Source organism: Echinops telfairi, unplaced genomic scaffold (assembly GCF_000313985.2).
Source record: "Echinops telfairi isolate 266 unplaced genomic scaffold, ASM31398v2 ScPeMD7_7475;HRSCAF=8513, whole genome shotgun sequence".
NCBI classification, from domain to species: Eukaryota; Metazoa; Chordata; class Mammalia; order Afrosoricida; family Tenrecidae; genus Echinops; species Echinops telfairi.
This window is the reverse complement of record NW_022111379.1, coordinates 27,607,861-27,620,855: the sequence shown is the minus strand read 5'-3', so window position 1 is coordinate 27,620,855 and position 12,995 is coordinate 27,607,861. Positions and strand designations below refer to the sequence as shown.

Below are 12,995 nucleotides of genomic sequence, written 5' to 3'. Positions count from 1 at the left end.
CTTACTGAGATATAATTCTATAGATTTTAATAATTAGTCCCTTGTCCATTGTGTGTCCATAAAGATTTTTCCCATTTTGTGAGGTCCTCTTACTTCTCGGATGGATATTTCTCTGTGCATACATGTTCTATCTTCCGTGGGCTCCAGGCATCAGTGTGTATTCTACTGTGTATGCTTCCTTTATTACAGTGAGCATTATGTGTCCCAGTTTTCTGACTGATGATCTTTATAGCTCTGGGATTTGCATTTAGGTATGTAATCCACCTTGTGTTCACTTTTGTGCACGGGGTGAGGTATGGGTAAGGTATCTGCAGATGAAGTTCCGATTTTTCCAGCACTGTTGATTGAAGAGGCTTTCTTTTTCCTTCAATATTCTTTTGCCCTTTGTTGAAACTCTGTTGCCTGTGAATGGATGCGTTTGTTTCTGTGTCTTCTCTTCTGTTCCACTGATCTACAATGATAGCTCTGTCGTTGTACCTGTACCAGGCTATTTTGACTACACTGTGGCTGCATAGGTTTTGAGGGGTCAGGTAGTTTGAAGCCTCGTACTTGCTCTTCTTTTTCAGGAATTCTTTGCTTATCCTAGGTCTCTTCCCTCTCTGTATGAAGTTTGTAGTTAGATTTAAAATTTCTTTAAAGAATAGATTTTGGATTTGGATTGCTTAGCACTGATGGTTTAGTGGGTATGCATTGGGCTGTGATCTGCCAGGCTAGCAGCTAGAACCACCAGCCACTCCTCAGGAGAAAAATGGGGCTTTCTACTTCTCCAGCAGTTACAGTCTTGGAAGCTCACAGGGGCAGCTCTGTCCTGTCCTATAGGGTCGCTAAGAGTTGTCTTCAACTCAATGGTGATGAATTTGTTTTTGTCCGATAGTGTTGACATTTTCACAATATTAAGTCTTCCTATTCATAAAAATTCTTCTATTTTAATAGCTTTTTGTTTGTTTGTTTCTTGTAATAATGATCTGTAGCTTTCTTTGTACAGGTCTATTGTTTCTTTGGTTAGGTTTATTCTTAAGTATTTATTTATTAAATTGTTTTATTAGGGGCTCATACTACTCATCACAATCCATACATACATCAATTGTGCAAAGCACATAAGTATTTAATATTTTGTCTGGCTATTGAAAATGGTATTGTTTCTTGATTTCTTTTTCAGTGCTCTCTTCAATGTTATACAGGAATCCAATTGATTTCTGTTTGTTAATAGTGTATCTTGCTACTTGACCAGATCTCTCACTTGTCTCCAGCTAGCTTTTTGTGGATTCTTGGAGGTTTCTATATATAAATCATATCATCTTCAAATATCAAGTTTCATTTCTTTATTACCCACTTGCATTCCTTTGATTTTATTTATTATTTTTATTTAGTGGTTCTGCCTAAGACTTACAGCAGAATGTGGAATAAAGAATGGATGATAGGGAACATCTTTGTCTGCTTCCTATTTATAGGAGAAATACTTTCACTTTTTTCCCCATTGAGTGTGCTATGGATTTTGGTTTTACATGTATGGCCTTTATTATATTGAGAAATTTCCCTTTTAGTCCAATTTTGTTGAGAGTGTTTTATCAGAAATAGGTGTTGGATATTGTTAAATGCATTTCCTACAGCTTTTGATATACTCATATGGTTTTTATTTTTGTCTTGTTCATATAGTGGATTACATTGATTATTTTTCTAATGTTGAACCATCCTTGTATCCCTGGTATAAATCCCACTTGTTCATGATGAATTACCTTGGTAAATTATTTTGATATGTTTATTAGTTTGATATATTTAGATTCTATTGGCCAGAATTTTATTGTTAATTTTGTATCTATAAATTAAGGATATTGGTCTCTTAATATTGTCAAGCTGTCTTTTTCTTTAACCCTGTGAAGATTTGACTGATATATTTTGAGGATCTTTAATTTGGGATGTATGTTTATTATGGTTATATCTTTTTCTTCTCTTGTTCCTTTAATCAATATGTAGTATCCATTCTAGTTTATCACTATTTATCTGTATTATCATGGCTCTTGTTATTTGTCTTGAAATCTATTAATCATGGATTAATATTCCCCTCTTGCCTTTTAATTTTGATATTGGCTTGGTAAATTTTTCTCTATTCTTTGATTTTTGTGTCTTTATCTTTGATGTTATAAATAGATTCTGTTTTCTAATCCAGTCTGATACTCCTTGTTTCTTGATTAATACATTTAATCCATTGACATTCAGCATCGTTATTGTTGTATGCAGGTTAATTGCTGTTATTTTGCTGTATTTGTTTTCTATTCTTTCTGTGTGTGTGTGTGTGCGCGCGTGTGTGCACGCATGCATGTGTATTGGTATCTTTGTTCCTCCTTTGTTGTTATGAGTACTGCTTTCAATGTATTGGTTTTGTGTGGTTTTGTTCTGTACATTGCTCTTAGGTTTGTCTGCTGCTGTTGTTGATTCTTTACTCATAGTGATCTCAGTAATGATTTTTGTAATGCTAGTCTTGTATTTTTCAAAAACATTTTATTGGGAGTTGATACAGATATTATTCCATAGTTCAATCTTTGCATCCCTCAATCTATATCATTCCATAGTTTTATATCATAGAACTGTATCATTCCATAGTTCAATCACGTCAAGAAGTATTGTACAATTGCTACCACAGTTTCAAAACCTTCTTTTCCTTCTTGACATCAGCTCCCTTTTATATGCCCATCCACACTGTACCCCCGCCCCCCAAAAAACCATTATTCTACTTGATGCCCCTATAGGTTCATAAATCCTGGGTTTCACATACTAAAAATCAAAAACATAACAATAATTCAAGAGTCACCCCCAATGACAAAACACATCTGATAAACACCAATAGGAACAAACAAAAATACAGAAAATGTTGAAAACCAGATCAGTCCTAATGTGCATCATAGGGAGACTCACTTGGCAAGGCTTATTATTTAGATCTTCTATATTAATCTCTCCAGTGCACTCTATTTGGCAACTAATTTCTTCCCATCTCTCTATTATGGATAGAGGGAAATCACCAGAGGCTTATTTCCTATGTAGTTCTCATAAATGTATCTTGGGCTCCCACTGTCATCTATAGCCTTCTGAAAACTAGATTCTCACTATTCCCTCCTTTGGCTTCAGATTATATGATTTACAACACTTTGGTCACTGTTGTTGGTGTCCTTCTTCCATGTGGTCTCTGTTGACATCACATTTAGATGGCTGCTTATTTGGAAGCAAGCTTTTAAGACCTCAGGCATTATTCTGATAGTCAGGCACCATCTAATTTCTTCACCACACTTTGCTATAGCACCCATATCTTCTGTGTCCCCTTCCTGAGAGTGAGTATCGAGCAGGGCCATGTTTTAAGAACTAATTGTTCTTAAATTGAACCTAGAATTTAGTGCAAGCCCAAAACCCATTCCTGGATTTTTTTTTTTTTAATCTGCATTTGGCTCCCTTTCAAAATCTCGTTAATTCATGGTAGAGTCTTGTCAATCATTCTCCTGGGCATAAAGATTTTTTGTTAATATTGTCTTTGATTAGCCCTTAGTACTAATTTTTTAAAGAATGGTTGAGAAAGGCACTTGTGCCAATGTAGGCACAATATACCCTTTCATGGCTGGATGCTATTTATACAAACAATGAGAGTTGGTTGTCAGGGAAATTTACAATAATATACACTAAGAATATCAGTCACAGGTTTTCCAGAAAAAAAAAAATCTTAATACAGAATATAGGGCATTGATGTATCAAGACTATGATTGTCTGCCTACTAACAGTTCAACAATCATAGTACAACTAAGCACTAAGCTGCCCAAATGGTTTTCTATCCATTCAGGAGCCCCACAGGCCAGCATGGCAAGTGATTTGGCTTAGTGGATGGAACTAGGGGAAGAAAAAGGTCACTTTGAACAGGGGAAGGGGAGTGTACAGAGTGGCTTCTGTTTGTGAAAGAGATCTTGCCATGCTTATTACCTGGTGACCATATTTCCCCTCTCTCCTGTTGTTCATTGCTTAAACATACTTTCAGAGGTCAGGTAGTAGCTTGTGATTTTAAGGGGAGCCCTTTTATTCTTGAATTCCTAAGCCTTTCTATGAATGCTGATATTGAACTATGTATCAGAATGGGTAAAATTTCCACTGGTAAAAATGAAAAGTAAGAGACTCTATATACCATTAATTGAATATTTTAGAAGGTGATCATTCACAACCTTTATTTAGGTCTGGTCTGATTGAGACTGATGTTGGTGTGCTGTAAAACGGAGGACACTTTTTGGAATTAGTTTATCAGAGAGATGCTCTTAGATTCCTCCGGTGAGAAAAACCTGGGTCCTTGACTTCGAATGAGAAAGAATTCACGCCAAAGCCTAGTTTGTGATCCAAGTGGGTTTTTTATAAAGGATAGACGCTGTTTCAGGCGTCATGGTAACTGAACACAAGCCAGAGAGAGAGACCAGCCGCAGGACCACGGAGGAGCAGCTGGAAAAAGAGGACGTGGTCTGGAAAGTCCTGCCTTTTCTAGGGCCTTCCGCCAGGAGGCATGGTAGCCAGTGCTGGTTGACCCCATTAGCTGAATTAAGCCCACCTGCCCTAGATTGGGGCCCACCCAGGTGTACCACCCACGTAGGTGTACAACCCCATCCTGGCTGGGAGCCTGAATTTGTAGCATGCCCAGTAGACACCCCGGTCCCTGTTCTGGCTACCTAACAATGCCAGAGTTAAAGCCTAAGGGACGAGAAAGAAGTAGGAGCCTAGCCATGAAGCCAGAACGACTAGGGTAATAGAATTTCTCAAAAAGGTGCTTATCTAGGAGGTGAGTGTGGATAGAGACAGTCTAGAAAGTATGGAACCTGCTTGTCGCATGTGATTTGATTGCAGTTCATTTGACTCAACGTGCCCAGAGTAGCCTGGGTGCCAGGAGAGTGGTGGAAAAATCATTTAGTAGGGTATGTTGGAAAATCAGAACCTCATCCTTATGAGATGGGAGTGTGGGGGCAGTGCTAAGCTGTAGAGGACACCAAAGCAGTGCCTGGTAAAAATGAGACTCAGTTGTAAGGGAACAGCTGGACTGGAACTCACTGAGGGTAACAGCTATTACGTGGGTGTTAGAGAAGCCCCAATCAGAACTGGAACTACAATGGAACAATGGAGCCTTTTATCTAAAAGGCTGAAGAGGGGATCTTGAGAAACGGGTGAAAAAAGGATTAGAGGGTGGAAAATGCCTAGGGAGCATGAAAACAAGTGAGTAAAGGGCGAGGGAGAACTGTCCCCAAAAGTCTATAAATGAGATGCTTCAAACGGAAAGACTGGTAAGTCATCAACTGGCAGAGTGATGACTGGACTTACAGCCTTTCAGTCTTTGAAAGGTCAACGTTGGGTTACAGTGGTTGGGGGGTTAGTGAATGTGTTTCCATAGTTTTATTGATCTTCCTACACCCAAGGAGACTGGGAATGCCTAAGAATTGATCTGGGTTACAGCCAGCCAAGCCCTAATAGCAGGAGTATGAACTTGGGAGGCAGCCTAGGAAAAAGTCAACAAAAGGCTGAAGGTGATTTCTTCTAAGAAAAAGAAAACTTATGAATATTCATGTAATACAGCTAATAGAGGAGAGCCAGGAACGAGGAGACTGCTGAAAGAGAAAGGCCAGATAGGGCAAGATAACCTGGGAAAGGGTTGGTCTGTACAAACTTAGGGAGTCGCATCAATGACAGATGAACAGGGGTCACAAACTTGCGTGGTGAGAGGATGAGCAATATGCAGTTGAGGGCCAGCCAACCATTGATCCTGTGGGTCTGGATGGATCTGACAGGTCCGCAGCACCCAGAGCAGAGGGGCAAAGAGCTGGTTAACATTAGAGTGAGAAGAGTTTTGCTTTTTTTCAAAAGGATGCTTTAAATCCTTGCTGTGATGTGATGCAAATGGATAATGAGCTCAGTTGCTAACCAAAAAGTTGGAGATTTAAGCCCATCAAGAGTCACTGGTAAAGACAGACCTAGGGTCCACATTTTGTGGTGTGTGTGTGTGTGATATTGAAGTTATTATTGGGTGCCATCGACTGTTCCAACTAATAGCAACCCTGTGGACAACAGAACAACAGGACAACAGAACAAAACACCACACCACACCCCCGTCCTGTACCATAGTCACAATTGTTCTTATGTTCTTATGTTTGAGCCCATTGTTACAGCCACTGTGTTAATCCATCTTTTGAGGGCCTTCCCATCACTTAAATCTGGCAGTTTGTCGTACTGTGGGGCTTTTGTGTTGCTGTGATGCTGAAAGCTATGCAACTGGTATTTCAAATGCCAGCAGGGTCACCAAACAGCCTTTATCAGAGCTTTGAAACTAAGAACAGACCAAAGAAGGTCTGTCTCCTTTTGAGGAATTAGCTAGTGGATAATATGGATAGCATCAAAACATTGTCAGATATTGAAGTAGTATTGCCAAATAACTTACAAGACCAAAGTGGAGAAAGCAGCTTTCAGAAAACTCAGACTTTCTGGACCAGCATAATTCAAGGCTAAGTAAATGACTGGGTGCACCTTTTAGTGGCCAGGAGCATTGGAATGGAAATTATAAACATACTGTAACAACATGTGGGGAACAACGTGAAACCTCTTATGACTTCACAAGGGGGGAAAAGTTGCCATCAGTGGGAGCCCAAGGCTAATTCCTATAAGGCTGAGTGTAGACACGATTCCACCCTCCAACTTTCATTACCAATTTTGACAGCATCCATCCCTCCCACAGCATTCTCTACTTCTTAACTAGGTTCATTGCAAGGGCCACACAGAACACACAGATTGTATTCATGATTTTAGGGTTTATTAGATAAGTTAATGTGCTGAAATTCAGGATCAGAAATGCTCAGGGCACAGGCCTTCCAGTAAATTCTATTATGCCCACTGACTGGCCTCTCTGGCCATTGACTTCTCAGTCACAGCTTCTCAGCTCCTTGGCCTCTGCCCTGCTCAGACAATGTTACAAAGCTTTTAACACTACTAATAAATACCCAAAGGGCACAGAACACCTTAACCTGAGGGTTCTCCCCTCTGTCTCCAGGAGTCAGCAAACCAACTTCCTGGGGGTATCATACATGGCTGACAAACTCTGGCCTGAAGGCACTTAGCTTTGCTCACTCTGTGAAATACGAAGCCCCTGCTACGTACGTCTTGTGCTCTGGCTTTTGGTTTTACCCTGACAGCCCCACTGTCTTGGGGTCCAAAGGATACAATCTACTCCTAGCTCTTTTCTTTTCATGGTAGGGAATTCTCCCCTCCTTGCTTCTCAGGTAGCTCCTTTTATACCCAGCAGGATGGTAAAAGTAACCAATGCCAACCAGTTCCAAGTTTTTACAATCAGAATTAAACCTTGCTAAGATGATCCCAGGTGGTGTAGTGATTACACATTGGGCTGCTAACTGCAGGGCTGAAGGAGGGAGAAAGATGAGACTTTCTACTCCCATAAAGAGCTACAGTCTTGGAAACTCACTGGGGCAGTTCTACCCAGTGTTATAGGATGGCCTGGAGTTGGAGTCAACTTTTGGAACAATCACTCACAATGGAATCATATAATTCTATCAGTGTCTTCCTCCAACTTTTCTTACCCAGATTCATCAGAAAAAAAGACGTTTGGTGGAAGTTACAAAGACCATGGCTGGAAGAGTCATATTACATAATTCACTGTACTATATATAGTACCTATGCTCATAATTTGTGCTGCATTTTGTTGGCCTTCCTTGGGTTAAAAAAATGAGTTTTGTTTAGATTGCTTATTAAAAATTCCTGATGCATCTTAATTCTTTAACTTTTGCCCTTCTAGGTGCTGCTGTCTGGTCTCATTGGAGTGGTCTCCTGGAAAAGGCCTCTGTCCCTTGTGGTAAGTCACACAGTGTCTGCAGAATGTAGTCTACAAAGAGCTATTACTGAAGAAGTATGAGTCACAAAGAGGCAAAGGAAAAGCGAAGCTGAGTTCTTTGGGGGAAGTCCTTGAAGATAAAAATGAATCCAACAGACTACTAAAACAATCCATTGCATGTATGATAAATTCCCTTTTGCAAATATGCCTCAAATATATTTCTTAGAAGTCTAGATGTCATCCTCTTTGTTTTACTTGCTCTCCCAAAAGCAAATGCCACAAGCAAATACACTTTAGGATGTAAACACAAGCTTTGTCCTAGACATTAAAATATATGTGTATGTATGCTGCAATTGGAGTAAACCTTAGAAAAGTTTTGCTGAGTAAAATAAGTCAGTGGCAAAAAGACATACTGTACAATCTCACCTACATAAAGTAAGCACATATATAGAAATCAAATATTGTTAGTGGTAACTAAGAATAGGAGGTATGCTTAGGGAACATTGAGTTAATGGTATTGGAGTTGGAGTAATTTGGAAAAGGATAGTAAAATGCTAGCACAACTTGAAGAAGATAATCACTGTCACTCAATTACACATAACAAAAACCACCAAATGAATAATGCATAATCAAACAAGAAATGGTATTTGTATGTATTGGAAACTGCAAATGTTTGTGAGGATAAAACAGAAATATTTAATTGGAGAATGAGGAATGCACTTGGGTGGTTTCTGAAATTTCTGTGCTGCTCTTCTGAGGAGGAAGAGCACCTTGGTGGCATAATGGTTAGAGGTTGGGCTGCTAACTGAAACATCAGAAGTTCAAAACCACCAGTCACTCCACAGGAGACTCCTGTAAAAAGGTACAGTCTTGGAAACCCACAGGGGCAGTTTTATCCTGCCCTATAGGGTTACTATGAGTTGGAATAACTCAACTGCAGTACGTTTGGATTTTGGGATCTGAAGAGGAAAAGTCAGCATGGGAGGTGCAAAGAGGAATCATTGTTGTTCTATTAAAAAACTGGCAGGTTTGTTTCTGTTGATTTTTATGTATGTTCTTCTTAGTGTATGCATTTATTTATGTGTCCATGTCAGGACTAGGAGAGGTCTTCTGGGCTTCAAGGAGTAATGAAAAAGACAAAATGGCTTTCCCTTTTATTTGTTAAATTAATTTTAAAACTATTAAGTGATCAGTCTTGAAATTAATGACATATTGTAAATATTAATGAAAACAGAGAAAAAGCAATCTATCTGTGGTAAGCAACTCTCTTGTGTCTCCATGGTATCCTGAACATAACAAGAATGGGAGGAGAAGTATATTTAGTTGTCTCCTGTTTCCCCGTCCATTTAAAACATTTCTTAAACTTATAAATTTTCAAATACACACAGAAAATAAAGTGACCCCTGTTTATCCCTCATCCAGTTTCAATAAGTACAATATTTGGCCAATTTTGGTTCATCCATACTCTATTTATTTCACCTTGCCCTACCTCAGCCCTTTGCTTGGTAATTTTAAAGCAAATCCCATTAGTCCATCAAGTTACTATTAGCCACAATTGGCCCCTAACTCATTACAACCCCATGCACAACAGACCGGTACACTCTGCCCAGTCTTGTACCATCTCTGTGATTAATTGCTGATCAGTGTTGTGCTGGTCAGAGTTATGTTTTCAATGGACAGTCAGTGGTAGATCACCAGGCCTTTCCTCCTGGTCCATCTTAATTGGAAGCACAGCTGAAACATGCCAACACACAAGCCTCCCCAGACTCATCATGTCAGTTTTATAGAACTCAATGGGTCTGCCACCTGGCATCAGGAAAAGAATAACTCAGAAGCAGATAGACAAGAGTAGCAAAGTTTTTATCAACTAAGGAGACAGGGCAATTGATCACTTTCAAATCAGTCTCTCCAAACAAAGGGGTTGGTCTGTTTTTAAGTCTGAAGAAAAAGGAAGTACCCATCTGCAGGACCTTGGGGAGATGCTATCCATTATTCATGGGAGAGGCAAAGTTACAGTTTCAGAAGTGACCAGTGAACTAACTCCCTGCTTCTGACATGAGTCCATGTAGCACAAATGTAGTTTGTAGCACAAATTTTGGTTCCTTGATATGAATATGAATATTCCAGAATCAGTTGGAGGCCAGGACCACTTCCTTGGGGCATGCTCCTGGGTCTGACTGGAACCAGCTCAAGATATAGAGCTGAAAAACTTCTGCAAAAGAAAAGTCTGGCAGGAAATATAATGGGGTCTCAGGCATATTTTGTGACTTGTTAATTGTTCAAAGAGCACTTAAATCTTATCTACAAGGGGGGTACCCCCCAAAAAACATATTTTTTTTCAAAGCTATGTATTGATATTTTCCATTCTTGGAAACATTTTTCACACTCATCTGTTTGGATGGCTGACAACATCTCCCTCATTTTTTTCTTCATCTCTTCTATGTAGTTAAATTGCTTTCCTTTCATGTCCTTTCTCATTTGTGGAAACAAAAAGAAGTCGCAAAGAAAGAGCAAGGTCTGGTAAGTAAGGTGCACGGGGCAAGAGAGAAGTGCTGTTTTTTTAACCAAGAACTTGTGCACTGAAATGGCTGTGTGAACAGGTGCACTGTCATGGTGACAAATCTGTGGTCATCTGCCACAAATCAGGCCTTTTTTTGTCACGCATTGTTAGCTACTTTTCAGAGAAAGCTTGATTAACAGTCTGACCTGGTGGAATAAGCTCCAAATGCACTACAAATGACATTTTCATCCATTCAGGAATTTGACTCACATCTAGAATGAGGTTTGTCATCAAGCAACATTTCACCTTTTTGGTAACGAGAAAACCATTCATACACTTCAGTTTTTCCCATAGTGCTGTCCGTGCAAGCTGTGTTCAACATTACAACAGTATCTGCGGTATTTTCCCCAAGTGGGAAACAAAATTTCACGGCCACACACTGTCTTCTTAAATCAGCCATCACAAAAAAGAGATTGAACAAAACTGCTTTTACGGAAGAAAAAAAAAGTCACTGTGACCAGAGAGAAAATTCCCATGCAATGCCACTGGGTTCACTAACTCAGAGCAAGTTGCTGGATGCTACCCTGGTGGGGAAAATGCCTACTACAAAAGCTCCGCCCAGCTTTTTTCTGGATTTTTTTTGGGGGGGTGTACCCCCTTGTATATGTATCATAGTGTTTGGTTAACCTAATTAATTTCAGCTTTGCATGAGGTATATTAGCCAGGAATTGAACTGAAGTTACCTGCTTGAAAAGTGATTGTTTTACCACTGAGCCATATATATATGTATATGTATATATATGTGCAGAGTGGTACATTGGTGATTATGCACAGTCTAGGGTCTGAGATTACTTGGATGAGCTGAGGGATGGCTTTTGCGTTCCCCTGAGGGACATGGAGAGTGCCTCATTTGTCCTCACCTGTCTTTGTGTTGTAGTCGGTATACACTAATGCTGGTCACCTGACAGTGAGGATGTCTACATCCTCCTTCAGGTTGGTGTGTGGATAAAAAACAAGGTTGGCACTTGTCTTCCAGTCACAACTTCAGGTTATCACACCCCTAGCTCCAGAACAGCTTCTCACAGGTCTCTCTGCCTTGGATCACCCAGGATGGACATGACTTTCACACAACTGATTAGGAATTAAGACTCCTATAGATGTAGCTTGCCCATGCCTCTGGGAAGCCAGAGGAGTTGGGTAAGGTCTCAGGGTCTCATCCTAAAATGAGAGACATCAACCAAAGCAGCTAGAATAGACCATCTTAGTGTTCACTGACCAATTTCTGCTCATCAGTGTGCAACCAGCTGCTCTTTGGTGAGGAGACCATGATTCACTACTCATTAATTTATTTCTGTAGGCTCCTCACTGGGCTGCTGACTATAGGTCAGTGGTTCAAGCCCACCAGCCATTCCACATGAGAAAGATGAACCTGCCTCCTAAAAAGATTTGCAATCCTGCTTGTTTGATTTTTTCTAAACTCTAGGCAGAGAAGAGGGGATTTTTCTAGCTTGACTTTTGAATTCATCTTACTTAAGGAAGTACATGCATTAGTAATGCTAACTTTTACAACAACCCCCCAAATTCTAGTGTTACAGCACAAGGGAAATTTGCTTCTTACTGATGCGCAATAAGGCAGTGGGATGCCTTCTATATGCAGTGATAAAGAGAAATGGTTCTTTCCATCCTGTGGTTCCACTAGTTGCTAGACCTTGGGAATGCTCTGCATCACAGAGAAACACCTGATTCATTTCTGGACCTCATTGCCGGTGGTAAAACCACTGGAATTTGTCACATGGCCCTGCCAATTGCAATGGAGACTAGGAAATGTAGTTCCTGTCTGAACAGGTATGTTCTGGAGGCAGGTCTATCCTGCAGCAGAGTAAATGTGACCATAATTTCTTTTAGAAAAATTAATTTCAAACATATCCAAAGAAGTTGGATATTGAAAAAGTCCCAGTAGTCCAACTCTTGCAAAATGATAGTCTGCTCCATCTCCTTCCAACCTCTGGGTTCTGCAAATTGCTGCAGTAGCTCACAGGACTCACAGGAAATGTCTCACGTGGTGATTGTGCAGTTCAGTCCACAGTCAGGTCAGGCATGGGTAAACCAGATGCTGGGGCCAGAGTACACAGTCCACTTCGGACTTTGCCTGTGATAAGCTCACACAACCTGATTCTCAGTGGTCTTGTTTTGTACTCAGCAGGACAGATTGCAAGGAATCTCGTTCACAATTACTTACAGGTGAATCTTATCAGTATTTCCCCCTCCCTTCATACCAGACCCATGCAGGGAAAGGTGGTTTGGTGGGAGTTATATGGTGCAATTTTCTGTTCTCCACTCCTGGACTGTATCTTATTTATGCATATAGAACCTGGGTCTTCTGGCAAGATGTTTCCAATAGGCATTGGCCTTCTACTAATCTTAATCAGCTAAACTTTTCTCCAGTAATTTGAAATAATGCTGAATTCTAGAGTTCCAAATGTAGCAGTATATGTCTCTTATCTGTTGGTGTGTCATTCTATGATGGCTTGCATGTTGTTGTTGGAAGCTATGCCACTGCTATTGCAAATACCAGCAGGTTTAGTGATTGCGAACAGGGTTCAGTAGAGCTCCCAGACTAAGGTAATTTAGGAAGAAGCACTTGGAGATCTG

At 40.1% G+C, this 12,995-nt stretch overlaps 1 protein-coding gene across 1 annotated transcript in view; it reads left to right on the top strand.

The window, feature by feature from the left end:
- Positions 1 to 12,995, top strand: part of FAM189A1 (family with sequence similarity 189 member A1) — a 166,035-nt gene that overhangs the window by 11,523 nt on the left and 141,517 nt on the right. Inside the window, exon 2 of the mRNA XM_045285786.1 lies at positions 7,808 to 7,864. The gene's annotated coding sequence lies outside the window, so the exon portion shown is untranslated. The remainder of the gene's footprint in view (positions 1 to 7,807; positions 7,865 to 12,995) is intronic.